The sequence below is a fragment of the Staurois parvus genome, unplaced genomic scaffold, assembly GCF_062004578.1.
Source record: "Staurois parvus isolate SC_StPar_1 unplaced genomic scaffold, SC_StPar_1.0 ptg001146l, whole genome shotgun sequence".
Taxonomy (NCBI): domain Eukaryota; kingdom Metazoa; phylum Chordata; class Amphibia; order Anura; family Ranidae; genus Staurois; species Staurois parvus.
In genome coordinates, this window is record NW_028318942.1 from 1518730 (window position 1) to 1533493 (window position 14764).

Consider the following 14764-nt stretch of genomic DNA (forward strand, 5'->3'; position numbering starts at 1 on the left):
AAAGCTTTAATAAAAAAAAATATATAAAGCAAAAATCCCAACCTTATCCTCAGGGTTGTTATTTAGAAAGAAAAAGGGAAATTAGTGTTTCAGTGAGTACCTGTTACACACTAACATGAAAAGCACCAGTGGCATTAGATTCTCCCCTGGCCATTATGTCCGGGGAAAGTGAAAGGGGGTCAGCAAGGAGAAGGGACACATGTCTCTCTATACACTGTGGGTATAGGATTATAACTTTTTTTTTGTTATGGTTGAACTGGATGGACTTTTGTTTTTTTTCAGCCAGACTAACTATGTCCGCTCAGCTCCATCCCCTCTGCCTGCCAGCACCTGCCATACCCGTCCAGGGCCTGGCCTGCAGTTGGGCAAGCGGAACCTGGAATACATACATACCTCCCAACTTTCTAAGCCGGTAAGAAAGGACACCTATTAAAAAAAAAATGTAGGCATAGTAGCCCCTCCCATGCCCCCTTAACCACTTCCCCTCCAGAGGATTTACCCCCCTTCCTGACCAGGCCATTTTTTGCGATTCGACGCTACGTTACCTTAACTTACAATTGTGCGGTCATGCAACGCTGCACCCAAATGAAAGTTACGTCCTTTTTTTCCCCACGAATAGAGCTTTCTTTTGTATCACCTCTGCGTTTTTTATTTTTTTGCGCTATAAACAAAAAAAGACCGATAATTTTGAAAAAAAACAATATTTTTGATTTTTTGCTATTAACCTCTCGGCACCGGCCAAACGCAAATGTGCGGCCTCCCGGTGTCTGGGCCTAGACGCCGAGCAGCCACACATTTGCGTTATTAAAAAAACACATATGTGCTGAGAGCTCTCGGTACTCACGATAAGGTCCCAATCTGCTCTTTCAATCGGGACCTTTCCCAATCATGTGACCGCCGTGACAGCGAATCACGGCGGTCACATGACCCAAAAACCCTGTCCAGGCTTCTGGAACCCTTAAAGGGCCAGGAGGCGTCAAGGGGTTAAACATGTCCAATAAAAAAATTTAAAAAATCAAATTTCATCATAATTTTAGGCCAAAATGCATTCTGCGACATGTCTTTGCTAAAAAATAATCCCAATACGTGTAAATTAATTGGTTTACGAGAAAGTTATAGTGTCTACAAATGGCATTATATACAGTATACTAGAATTTTTTTTTCTACTAGTAATGTCGGCGATCAGCAACTTATAGTGGGACTGCAGCAGGCATTCTGACACTGGGGGGGAAATGACTTGGTGTCACTGACATCCCCAGTGACACCAATACAGTGATCAGTGCTAATAAAACTGACACTGTATTAATGGCACTGGGCAGGAAGAGGTTAACATCTGGGGCGATCAAAGGGTTAACTGTGTGCTGTTTTACTGTGTGCTGTGTGTGTGTTTCACTGTAAGCACACTGGTTTGTATTGATCTGCTATGCAGAGCCATACAAAGCAGTGTGCAGGAGTTGACGGGAGAGATCTATATTGTTTACATACAGATCTCTCTCCAATTGGTAATACTCAGAGATCGCCAGATGTCGGCGGGAAGTCTCTAGCTGGGACCCAGTGATTGATAGCTGAGGCCACGAATGGAGGTGCGGGTAAGGCGTGCGTGCGCCCCCTACCCGGAACTGCAAAATCATGTATATATACGTGATTTTGTGCACCCGTGCCACCATGTAGCAGTATTTCTGCTACAGGGCAGCACAGAAGCAGTTATAGGAGAATTATATAAAGTGGTATCCACAAGTTTAGAGACTAGAATTATAACAAGGCTGCATGCACAGGCACAGGGTGCACCATCCTTTATAAGTCAGCGTGTGAAAAGACACCGTTCTGTGTATATTGGGAGCTGTACAACTGGTGCTAGTCTGACCACATGTGTTACCACATCTGCTATTTCATCATGGACACCAAGTTAGAACACAGAGCAAACATGAAATTCTGCATGAAACCCGTACACCCAAGTTCCGTCACCGGTAATGATCCTCGAGATGAAGGACGGCCATCCACAGCATGCTGACAGATTGGCAGATTTCAACGCGGTGTTCCCTCTGCTCCTGGGTCAGCAGCCTGGGGCAGCAACAAAACGTATGTTTTTTTCTTGCTCTATTATTCCTTTATATAGGCTTTTGAAAAGTACAAATGCAGCAATTTAGAAACTAGATGAAAGGTTTAGCCCTGCAAAATAATTTTTGATAGATTAACCATTAGCCGCCCGGCCTATAGCCGTTTGGTGGCATCAAAAGTGCTTTAGCTTTTCGCGCGGTTGCAGAGCTGTGCAGAGCTGTTGCCGGTACCATGTGACCTGCTGTAACCAATCACAGCAGGTCACATGACAGTTGTATACAATGGATGGCTTCATTCATGCCATCCTTTGTATACTAGTGCCTAGCTGTGAATGGTCACAGCAGGTCACATGCACATGTCATGTGATTAGCTGTGGCCAAATCACAGCTAAGCACAAAAAAAAAAAAAAAAAACAGAATGAATCGATTTCCTACAAACTAAATAATACATCCTAATTTGGGTTATTTTCACCAAAGACATGTAGCAGAATACATCTCGGCCTAAATTTATGAAGAACAATTATTTATTTGTAAACTTTTATAACAGAAACAAAGAAAAACGTGTTTTTTTTTTAATTTTTGTTTTTTTTTGTTTATTTAGCAAAAAATAAAAACCCCAGCGGTGATTAAATACCACCAAAAGAAAGCTCTAGTTGTGTGAAGAAAGTTATAAAAGTTTAGTTTGGGTACAATGTTGTATGACCGCGCAATTGTCATTCAAAGTGTGAGAGCGCTGAAACGTGAAAAATGGCCTGGGCAGGAAGGTGTAAAATTGCCCGGTATTGAAATGGTTAATAGTGCATTTTACATAGATCGAACCAAATGAAGGACAAATGATGAGGTCAGGGGGACTTTGTTCCAAATCAGGGACATTTGGGAGTGGGGGAGAGGAGTTGCAGCCAATACTGGGTGAAAGTACTTCCCTATGGCTTTGCTGGGAAAACAAAACAGCTGCAAATGTCCTTCACCATCGTCACTGGGAACTGCTAAGAGGAAGATTTACAGCAGCCATAACAGTTCATAGACAGAAACTGCAATGACATAAGATAGATAATTATGATTTACGATTTATGATTACGTTTTCTACTCTACAGTTCCTAAAAAAATAAGGTCAAGGTACTTTAATTATAAAAGCAGAATCAACCAGAAAATGTGTATTATAAAATGTATTTCACTTTAGTATATGAGGAATAGCAAAAGCGTGCTTGTTCATGTAATGGGATGACATACCAAAATACTCTAGGGAGTGTATATATACACGGCTCAAAAAAAAATTAAAGGAACACTTTGAAAACACATCAGATCTCAATGGGGAATAAACTCATGCTGGATCTCTATACTGATATGGACTGGGTAATGTGTTAGGAATGTAAGGATGCCCCATTGTTTGATGGAAATGAAAATTATCAACCTACAGAGGACTGAATTCAAAGACACCCCAAAAATCAAAGTGAAAAAATGATGCAGCAGGCTAGTTCATTTTGCTGAAATTTTATTGCAGCAACTCAGAATGGTCCTCAGTAGTTTGTATGGCCCCCACGTGTTTGTATGCATGTCTGACAATGCCGGGGCATGCTCCTAATGAGACGATGGATGGTGTCCTGTGGAATTTCCTCCCAGATCTGGACCAGGACATCACTGAGCTCCTGGAAAGTCTGAGGTACAACCTGGTGGTGTCAGATGGACCGAAACACGACATCCCAGAGGTGTTCTATTGGATTTAGGTCAGGCGAGTGTGGGGGCCATTCAATGGTATCAATTCCATCATCCTCCAGGAACTGCCTCCATACTCTCGCCACATGAGGCCGGGCATTGTCGTGCACCAGGAGGAACCCAGGACCCACTGCTCCAGGAGAAACCCAGGACCCACTGCACCAGCATAGGGTATGACAATGGGTCCAAGGATTTAATCCCCATACCTAATGGCAGTCAGGGTGCCATTGTCTAGCATGTAGAGGTCTGTGCGTTCCTCCATTGATATGCCTCCTCAGACTATCACTGACCCACCACCAAAATGGTCATGCTGAACGATGTTACAAGCAGCAGAACGTTCTCCACGGCGTCTCCAGACCCTTTCATGTCTGTCACATGCTCAGGGTGAACCTGCTCTCATCTGTGAAAAGCACAGGGCGCCAGTGTCGAACCTGCCAATTCTGGTGTTCAATGGCAAATGCCAATCAAGCTCAATGGTGCCAGGCAGTGAGCACACGGCCCACTAGAGGACGTCGGGCCCTCAGACCACCCTCATGAAGTCTGTTTCTGATTGTTTGGTCAGAGACATTCACACCAGTGGCCTGCTGGAGGTCATTTTGTAGGGCTCTGGCAGTACTCATCCTGTTCCTCCTTGTACAAAGGAGCAGATACCGGTCCTGCTGATGGGTTAAGGACCTTCTATGGCCCTGTCCAGCTCTCCTAGAGTAACTGCCTGTTTCCTGGAATCTCTTCCATGCTCTTGAAACTGTGCTGGGAGACTCAGCAAACCTTCTGGCAATGGTACCTATTGATGTGCCATCCTGGAGGAGTTGGACTGCCTGTGCAACCTCTGTAGGGTCAGGTATGGCCTCATGCTACCAGTAGTGACACTGACCCCAGCCAAAAGCAAAATTAGAGAAAAACAGTCAGAAAAGATGAGTAAGGAAAAAAAATGTCAGTGGCCTCCACCTGTAAAACCCTTCCTGTTTTGGGGGTCATCTCATTGTTGCCCATCTAGTGCATCTGTTGTTAATTTCATTCCTGCCCTGATTGAGTGCCTTCCATAGTTCAATAAAGCTTTGTGTGTTTACCATCTTCTTTGTGTGTTCTGTCCTGCCTACGCTTCCGTCACATTGGTGGTAGCGGTGGAGGATCAGAACGCGGAAGAAAACGATGGAGAACGATAACACCCCCCAAGTGCCTCCAGGGAGACCCGTTGAGGTCTTCTTGACAACACTTGTAAAATGAAAGGGGGAGGAGTTGTCACGGCGTGCCTGCTCCAAGGACCCCCCCTCCTGGTGCCTGTGTCCCCTCTCCCCCCCTTCTCATCCTGTAGCAGCCCTTGGAAGTTGGACTGCACGGGATGAGAAGTGTCCCTTCTCCCCCATGCCACTTGTCACTTCCTCCCATCCAGCCAGATGGGAGGAAGGTGACCCCCCGCGGCGAGATTCACACCTCTCCTGGCCGTACAGCCCGGAGAGGAATGACCCCCGCCGGGAGGTTCCAGCGCGGTGCCGCTGACCTGTCTCCGCACGCCCCCGGCGCGCACAGCGTGGGCACGAGGCTTCCCGCGCTCTGCCCCCTGCCAGAGACAAAGGTCGCGCTCCCGAAAGCGCAGCCAGAGTCAGGGGGCATGCCTCGTTTCCCCAGCAACCCGACGCTGGGCCAGCCGTTGCCGGGGCAACCGGGAAACATCCTGTGCCAGTTTAAGAAGGCCGGCGTGGGACCCCGGTATGTGTGTGTGCTCATTTCCCCCTCGGGACAGGGTGCTGTGTGGGGTCTGCGCTGGGGCCAGACCCCGCAGCCGAGGCCCTGCCAAGCCCTTGCGGGCCTGCTGTGTCCCTACCTGCTGACCCCTGTGTTGGTCTCCTGCACTCGGGAGAAGCGCTGTGTGGGCTCTGAGCTGAGGCCAGATCCCAGGGCCAGGACTCCCGCTGAGTCCCTGTAGGCCTGCTGGAAAGCTGACTGCTGTGAGGGTCTCTGTCCACTGACCGCTGCTGTCCCTGGAAAGCTGATCACTGTGAGGGTCTCTGTCTACTGATCGCTGCTGTCTCTGGAAAGCTGACTGCTGTGAGGGTCCCTGTCCACTGACCGCTGCTGTCTGCTGACTGCTGCTGTCCCTGGAAAGCTGACCGCTGTGAGGGTCCCTGTCTGCTGATCGCTGTTGTCCCTGGAAAGCTGTGTGAGGTCTGAGCTGAGGTCAGACCCCACAGCCAAGACCCCGCTGAGTCCCCGTGAGCCTGCTTTTGTCCCTGGAAAGCTGAACCTTGTCTGCTGACCGCTTTGTCCCTGGAAAGCTGAGCCCCGACAGGATCTCTGTCTGCTGATCGAGTGTCTGCAAGCCGCCTACCGTGAGTGCCCAGATTACCCTTGCCTGAACTGCCCCTGTTGTGTGCCCAGATTACAGCTACCTGGACTGCCTCCCTGAGTGCTCCGGCCATCGCTACCTAGATTGCCCTATCGTGGGCCGGATTACAATTATTTTGGGCTCCTCCCCTCTTCCCCTTTTTTGGGTATCTGGACGCTACCTTCCTGCCCTGATTGAGTGCCTTCCATAGTTCAATAAAGCTTTGTGTGTTTACCATCTTCTTTGTGTGTTCTGTCCTGCCTACGCTTCCGTCACAGGTACCGATCACTCATTGTGGTCATTCAGGAAAGGAAGGGGCTGCTAAATGTGACATATTTACTGGGCCCTTCCCCCACTCTCCATCCTGAAGGATCCTATTGTGTGCTTGCAGCTGCCAATAGAAAGGAGAGGAGGGAAGCCGGCAGCACTGTGGGGTGGAGGCACACAGGGGGGCCTGGGCAGCAGGGGGAAACATATGGTGCACAGGGAGGGTGATGGGTGCAGTGGGGGAGCAATTACTGGAACTGATCCCCTGTATGGCTCCCTTTGCAGCAGCTGAAAGCCAGTGGGAGGGAGAGGAGAAGAAGACAGTTTTCATCTGCTGCAGAGAGAGCCGTACAGGGGATCGGTTCCAGTAACTGCCCACCCCACTGTGCAGATCACCCTCACTGTCCACATCCGATTCACCCAGCTGCCTGGGCCCCCCTGTTGTCTTGGGCCCCATACAGGACGACTGGTGGTACCCCCTTTATCCACACAGGGAAGCACAGGTGTTCCATGCATCTCCAAACAGACAGCTGGAGGGCTGCCAGTTTGACACCCATGCTGTAGACCACGGGTGTAAAACTGGCGGCCCTCCAGCTGTTGCCAAACTACAAGTCCCATGAGGCATTGCAAGATTGACAGTTACAAGCATGACTCCCAAAGGCAGAGGCATGATGGGACATGTTGTTTTGCAACAGCTGGAGAGCCGCCAGTTTGACACCCCTGCTCCAGACTGACAAGAAGTATGGTGACATCACATGTGATCACTCCAGTGTTGGCTGCTCATTAATGCTCTAGCTTGGCTTCCTAACAGTCACACAGAGAGAGTGCATGTAATCAGGGGTACTGCATCTTCCTAGAGCAGAGTGAAAACTCCTACAAGCTTTAACATGTGCTCGGGTGGACGCTGGTAGACGTCACGGGACTGCTCTGGCTGCTAGTGAGAAAAGGACACATGCATATGGAGAGATAAATCAGAAAGAAGTTAAGAGACCCCCTAGAGGAAAGAGGGATAACTCCATCAATCCATCCGACTCCAGGAAATAGGTCTCTAGGAAACAGCGAGACCCCCTGCTGGCAAAAGGGAAATACTCCACTCATCTATCCATCCATCTATCCATCTGGGAAACAGGGATACATATATCCACTCATCTCTGAGTCCATTTAAAGGGACACAAGCTGTTTTTGACCTCACTTAACGGTTTGGTCATATACGTCAGGTGAGCGCACACTGGTGAAGGAGCACACAAGTTAAAGATTGGTGGACTTTTTTTAATATTTCTCACTAGTGAAAGACACACCAAAAGTCAAGGATTGTTTTAAAACAAGCACGCAGCATTAGCAGGATTGCAATATCATGCTGCCGAACTAATGTTGGACTCACTTATGCTATTTAAAATTATTTAAAATTAGATTTATTTAAATATATATATATATATCTATCGTTTTGTGCATATTTCACATTTAATCCTATGAGTGGAGCGCGACACATTTGCATTTTGTTTTGATTTTAGTGACACACCTGTATGGGTATGTGTATGGTATAGGCGTCCCACTCACTTATCCTATTATTTATTTAATTCAGATTTATTTAAATTATACATACAAGTATAATTAATTATTTTGCACATATTTTACTTATTTATATATATATTTTTTAATTATATATTGTTTTTTTTTTATTTTATTCATCCACTTTATAAAGACAAGTTTGTATAAAATACACCATAGTAGCTCACAAGAATCACATTTTTAAAAATTTTTTATAAAGGATGAAGATGTGTGTTGTGTGCTCCTTCTTTACAAACCATCATATCCCTCTCCCCTGGCCTGGGCCTCACTGTCACATAGCTCTGATAAGATGGAAGTTCATTCTGATTTTGCCTCAACATGTAATGCATACCAAGCATTGTCCTATGCTGTCAAAGAAAAAAAATAACTGTAAACAGAACTTACTAGAATTTAGATCTCAGGTATGGTCCTTAACCATTTCACCCCCTTCCTGTCCAGGCCAATTTTCAGCTTTCAGTGCTATTACACTTTGAATGACAATTGCGCGGTCATGCAACACTGTACCCATTTTTTTAGCATTTGTTTTGAGACAGATAAAGCTTTATTTTGGTGGTATTTATTCACCACTGGGATTTTAATTTTTTTTGCTATGTACATGAAAAAGTCCCAAAATTTTGAAAAAAAGTGTTTTTCTTATAAAAATCTTGCAAATAAATAATATTTCATCATAAATCTTGGCCAAAATTTATTCCCTTATCCTTTTAATAAAAAAAAAAATTAGTTTATAACCAAAAATTATCATTTTTAAACATTTTTTACATTTTTGTTTAATTTTTTTATATTATTTCTGTTTTTGTTTGTTTTTTACATACTGTCACCCTAGCCATACAGTGTCACCATGGTGACACTGTACTACTTGTGGGGGGTGATGAAGATTTTTTTTCTTACACTGATACATACTGATACTGACCCATAAAGGATGTAAAAGCAATCATTTCTCCTTCTCTCTGGCTGCATTCTTGCAGCCATTGAGAATTACCGTGTGAGCTATGATTGGTCACAGCATGTCACATGGTACAAGGCTGTTGTGAATAGCCTTGTACCATGTGACCTCTGTGATCATTCACAGATTTCACACATAGTAAGCAATGATGTCAGAAGTGACATCTTGCTTACTACTCTGCATGTGATCACTGATTGGCCAATCAGTGATCACATGATCGGGACCTCGCAGAGAGGTCCCGTCTGACGATCGGTGTTCCACTGTGTCTGGAGGACACAGTGGGCACCGGGTCAGGGTGCTGCACGCTCCAAGGTAGCGTGCACAAGCATTTATAAACGGCAACCCAACCCTGCACTGCCACCGTCCGTCTGTTTATATACAACGGCCGGACAGGAGGTGGTTAAGCTGGCCGTACGCAGTAAGATTTCACTTTTAGGCTAAACAAGAAAAATGTATTTATATTATTATAGGTACTTATATAGAGCTGACAATTTATGCAGTGCTATATATTGAGAGAGAACATTCACATCAGTCCCTAACCCTCAAGGAGCTTACAATCTAAGGTCCCTAACTCACATTCATACATACACATACTAGGGCCAGTTTAGACAGGAGCCAATTCACCTACCAGCATGTCTTTGGAATGTGGGAGGAAACCAGAGTACACAGAGGAGACCCACACAGGGACAGGGAGAACATGCAAACTCCCAGCAGGTGGTGGTGTGGTTGAGATTTGAACCAAGGACCCAAGTCCTGCCAGGCAGAAGTGCTAACCATTTAGCCAGTTTATTCCCTCATTCATGCTAGCTGAGTGGATGGAAGACTCTCCTCTGCAGGCTACTGTATTCTGACAGCCTGGAACCTGCTGTTGAAGGTGCAAATTCGTGGAACAAATTCACTAAAAAATAAACTTATATAGACCTGAGTACTTTCCCAGGATCCTTATATAGGACCTGAAATTTGGAGACTTTTTTAAATGCGCTAACGTATGATGCGATGCGCATTAACATGCTTTTCTGAATGCGTAGATGTAAATCTGGTCTAATGGAGTCCCCAAGAAACAGGTGATTTAAAGTGATTGTAAACCTCAGACATGAAATATGAAGAATATCCCTCTATAGTGTGGGCTTGTCTCAATCCAGAGCACTAAGTGTATTTTCTGTCTGCTGCCCCATTCCTCTGAGTCACTTCTGTCAAGTTTTCGGGTAGGATAAAATTTGAAACACAAAATCATAAATTATAATATAATAAATAATCATAAAAAATAATAATATAATAATAATACATTTTATTCAATAATGTAATCAAACCGAAAACACTAAAATTTGAAATAGAGCGCCAAGTTCGCACATCACTGAGCAAAGTCGCAGAATCGCTTTCAGTGTCTGATGATGAATTTCCCCCACGAATCATTATCACTCAATTCTGCAAGTGGTTCTGATTTACTATCGCTGTTCTCTAGCCGGTCTAAAACTGCTTTTGACCTAAAGGGACGCTTTTTGGACGCCATGGACATTTCTCAGTTTCCAGGCAGAAAGAACAGTAAAAATGCAGACAGGACACAGGACAAAGCAATCGGGACAAAATGTATGTGAAATGCTTTGATACAGTAATTTAATACTATCAGATTTTAGTGTATTGAGTGAAGGTCCAAATTTTACATTTTTGAATTTCCCACCAGTTCCGTCCCTGTATGTCCTGACGCTCGCAGGGAACGGAACCCGGAAGACGGATGCTGGCATTGGCCGGAGGATATGGCCGGGGATGCTGCAGGGGGGACATCGCGGAAGCACAGGACAATTCCGAGCTACACTCGGGGTTACCGCTTCTGATACTGAAAGTTAACCTCGATCTACCATAGGGAATACCGCCAGGGGGGTTAAAACAGAGAAGGAACCCCAAGCTATATTTCCACCACCATGCTTTACAATTGGTATGAGATTCTTCCCCCACAACACCGTCTTTGGTTTGCACCAAACATGTCTACCAATACTGTCAGTAGCAGCAAGCAACTCTCTCTCTGATTCAATCCACAGCATATTGTTCCAGGATCCCTCATTTTTGCCTATATGTTCAATGCAGACTTGCTCCAATGTTCTTTTTGTATAACAAAGGCTTTTTCCTATCACCTCCCGTGCAGGTTAACTTGGTGCAATCTCTTTCTGACTGTGGATGCATGCACTTTAATACCAACTGTAGGAAGAGTTATCTGCAAATCTCATAATGAAAATTTGGGGTCCTTGGAGACTTGAAGTTGCTGAGCCAGACAGCCCTGGACGATGCAGCAGTGGTTCATGGATTTCAAGTGGTGGTAAAAGTAGGAGAGTACTTAGTATTTCCAAGTGAAAAATCTGACCTTTGTTAATAATCTAGATCAGCCATTCTCCATCAGGGTTTAGTGAAACCCTAGGGTTCTTCCCGTGGTCTCCAGGGGGTCCCTGAGCAGGGGCTGATTGACCTCCCATCTGAAGGTCCCTTGATAGTTCTAGGGCCATCACCACTTGGTAAAGCCAGTGCATGGCACCAATTATGTTTTCCTCCATTTGTAAGAGTGTAATTAGACCACCATTGGAAAGGTTGTATTCTTCCCACTAACCAACAATATAAGGGGCAATTTTCTCACTGATCCCAAATGAATTTGTTTTAGCAGAGGTTCCCCCCGAGAACGGATTACAATTTCAAGGGTTCCTCTGGAGTAAAAAGGTTGAGAAAGGAACTGAAGAACCATGTTCTTTTCTGAGCAGGAAAAATCCTGGTGCTCAGTACAGAAAACATGTAAAAAAAATCCCTAACATCCACAAATTTCTTTCTGAGGGGCTGATAGAGCTTTCTTGATCCCAATATAATGACACCACAAACATCAATAGCAAAGAGAACACCAGACCCTAGATATCTGAGGTTTACCCCTTTCCTGCCCAGGCCATTTTTCAGGTTTCAGCGCTCTCACACTTTGAATGACAATTGCGCGGTCATACAACATTGTACCCAAACTAAAATTTTATCATTTTCTTCACACAACTAGAGCTTTTTTTTGGTGGTATTTATTCACCGCTGGGGTTTTTATTTTTTGCTAAATTAACTAGTAGCCGACCGCAGATAGCCGAATGACGGCTGCACTGCGGCCGGCCAGTTCTGGGTGGACGTCATATGACGGCCTCCCAGAACGCGCTCTCCTGCGCGCCCCAGGGGGCGCGCACCCGGCGATCTCCGTGATCGCTGTGTCCTACGGACACAGCTGATCACGTGATGTGGTAAAAGGCCAATCACAGCGGCCTTTTACCACCTGATCAGCGGTGTCCAACGACACGCTGATCAGAGGGAAATGCAAGTGCCGGTTCTCGACTGCACTTTCCTCACGCTGTCAGATCGTGAGGAAAGTACTGCCGAGAACCGGCAGTTGTCAGAGCGGGAATCGGCACCGATCATCAGGGCACTGATGATCAGTGCCCTGATGATCGGTGCCCAGCAGTGCCACCTGCAAGTTCCGCCCACCTGTGCCCAGCAGTGCGCCCACTAGCTCCGCCCACCTGTGCCCAGCAGTGCCCCCACCTGTGCCCAGCAATGCACCCACCTGTGCCACTCTGCAGTGCCACCTACCTGTGCCCAGAAGTGCCACCTACCTGTGCCCAGCAGTGCCACCTACCTGTGCCCACCCACCTGTGCCCACCAGTGCCACCCACCTGTGCCCAACCACCAGTGCCGCCCACCAGTGCCACCCACCAGTGCAGCCCAGCAGTGCTGCCAGTCAGTGTCGCCAGTCAGTGCCCAGGTGTTGTGCCAGTCAGTGCCGCCAGTCAGTGCCCAGCAGTGATGCCAGTCAGTGCCGTCTATCAGTACCCATCATCAGTGTCACCTATCAGTGCCGCCTATCAGTGCTGCATATTAGTGCCGCCTATCCGTGCCACCTCATTAGTACTGCCTATCAGTGCCCTTTAGTGCTGCCTATCAGTGCCCATCAGTGCCGCCTATCAGTGCCCATCAGTGCTGCCTCATCAATGCATATCAGTGAAGGAGAAAAAATACCTGTTTGAAAAATGTTATAATAGAAACAAAGAAACTTTTTTTTTTTTTTTTCAAATTTTTTGCACTTTTTTTATTTATAGCGCAAAAAGTAAAGTGCCCAGCGGCGATTAAATACCACCAAAAGAAAGCTCTATTTGTGAGAAAAAAATGATCAAAATTTCATATGGGTACAATGTTGCATGACCGCGCAATTGTCAATCAAAGTGCGGCAGCGCTGAAAGCTGAAAATTGGCCTGGTAAATAAGGGGGTATAAGTGCCTGGTAGGCAAGTGGTTAACAAAAAATGACCAAAAATTTTGAAAAAAAAAATGTTTTTCTTTGTTTCTGTTATGAAAGTTTGCAAATAAATAATTGTTCTTCATAAATTTAGGCCGAGATGTATTCTGCTACATGTCTTTGGTGAAAATAACCCAAATTAGGATGTATTATTTAGTCTGTAGGAAAGTTATAGAGTTCACAAACTATGGGATATATCTGAATATTTATCAAATATTGGATGAAGCGCTCTGCTATAATAGTGCTACAGTCAGGTCCATAAATATTGGGACATCGACACAATTCTAACATTTTTGGCTCTATACACCACCACAATGGATTTGAAATGAAACGAACAAGATGTGCTTTAACTGCAGACTGTCAGCTTTAATTTGAGGGTGTTTACATCCAAATCAGGTGAACGGTGTAGGAATTACAACAGTTTGCATATGTGCCTCCCACTTATTAAGGGACGAAAAGTAATGGGACAGAATAATAATCATAAATCAAACTTTCACTTTTTAATACTTGGTTGCAAATCCTTTGCAGTCAATTACAGCCTGAGGTTTGGAACGCATAGACATCACCAGACGCTGGGTTTCATCCCTGGTGATGCTCTGCCAGGCCTCTACTGCAACTGTCTTCAGTTCCTGCTTGTTCTTGTGGCATTTTCCCTTCAGTTTTGTCTTCAGCAAGTTAAATTCATGCTCAATCGGATTCAGGTCAGGGGATTGACTTGGCCATTGCAGAACATTCCACTTCTTTCCCTTCAAAAACTCTTTGGTTGCTTTTGCAGTCTGCTTTGGGTCATTGTCCATCTGCACTGTGAAGCGGCGTCCAATGAGTTGTGAAGCATTTGGCTGAATATGAGCAGATAATATTCCCGAAACACTTCAGAATTCATCCTGCTGCTTTTGTCAGCAGTCACATCATCAATAAATACAAGAGAACCAGTTCCATTGGCAGCCATACATGCCCACGCCATGACACTACCACCACCATGCTTCACTGATGAGGTGGTATGCTTAGGATCATGAGCAGTTTCTTTCCTTCTCCATACTCTTCTCTTCCCATCACTCTGCTACAAGTTGATCTTGGTCTCATCTGTCCATAGGATGTTGTTCCAGAACTGTGAAGGCTTTTTTAGATGTCGTTTGGCAAACTCTAATCTGGCCTTCCTGTTTTTGAGGCTTACCAATGATTTCCATCTTGTGGTGAACCCACTGTATTCACTCTGGTGAAGTCTTCTCTTGATTGGTGACTTTGACACACATACACCTACCTCCTGGAGAGTGTTCTTGATCTGGCCAACTGTTGTGAAGGGTGTTTTCTTCACCAGGGAAAGAATTCTTCGGTCATCCACCACAGTTGTTTTCCGTGGTCTTCCGGGTCTTTTGGTGTTGCTGAGCTCACCGGTGCGTTCCTTCTTTTTAAGAATGTTCCAAACAGTTGTTTTGGCCACGCCTAATGTTTTTGCTATCTCTCTGATGGGTTTGTTTTGTTTTTTCAGCCTAATGATGGCTTGCTTCACTGATAGTGACAGCTCTTTGGATCTCATCTTGAGAGTTGACAGCAACAGATTCCAAATGCAAATAGCACACTTGAAATGAA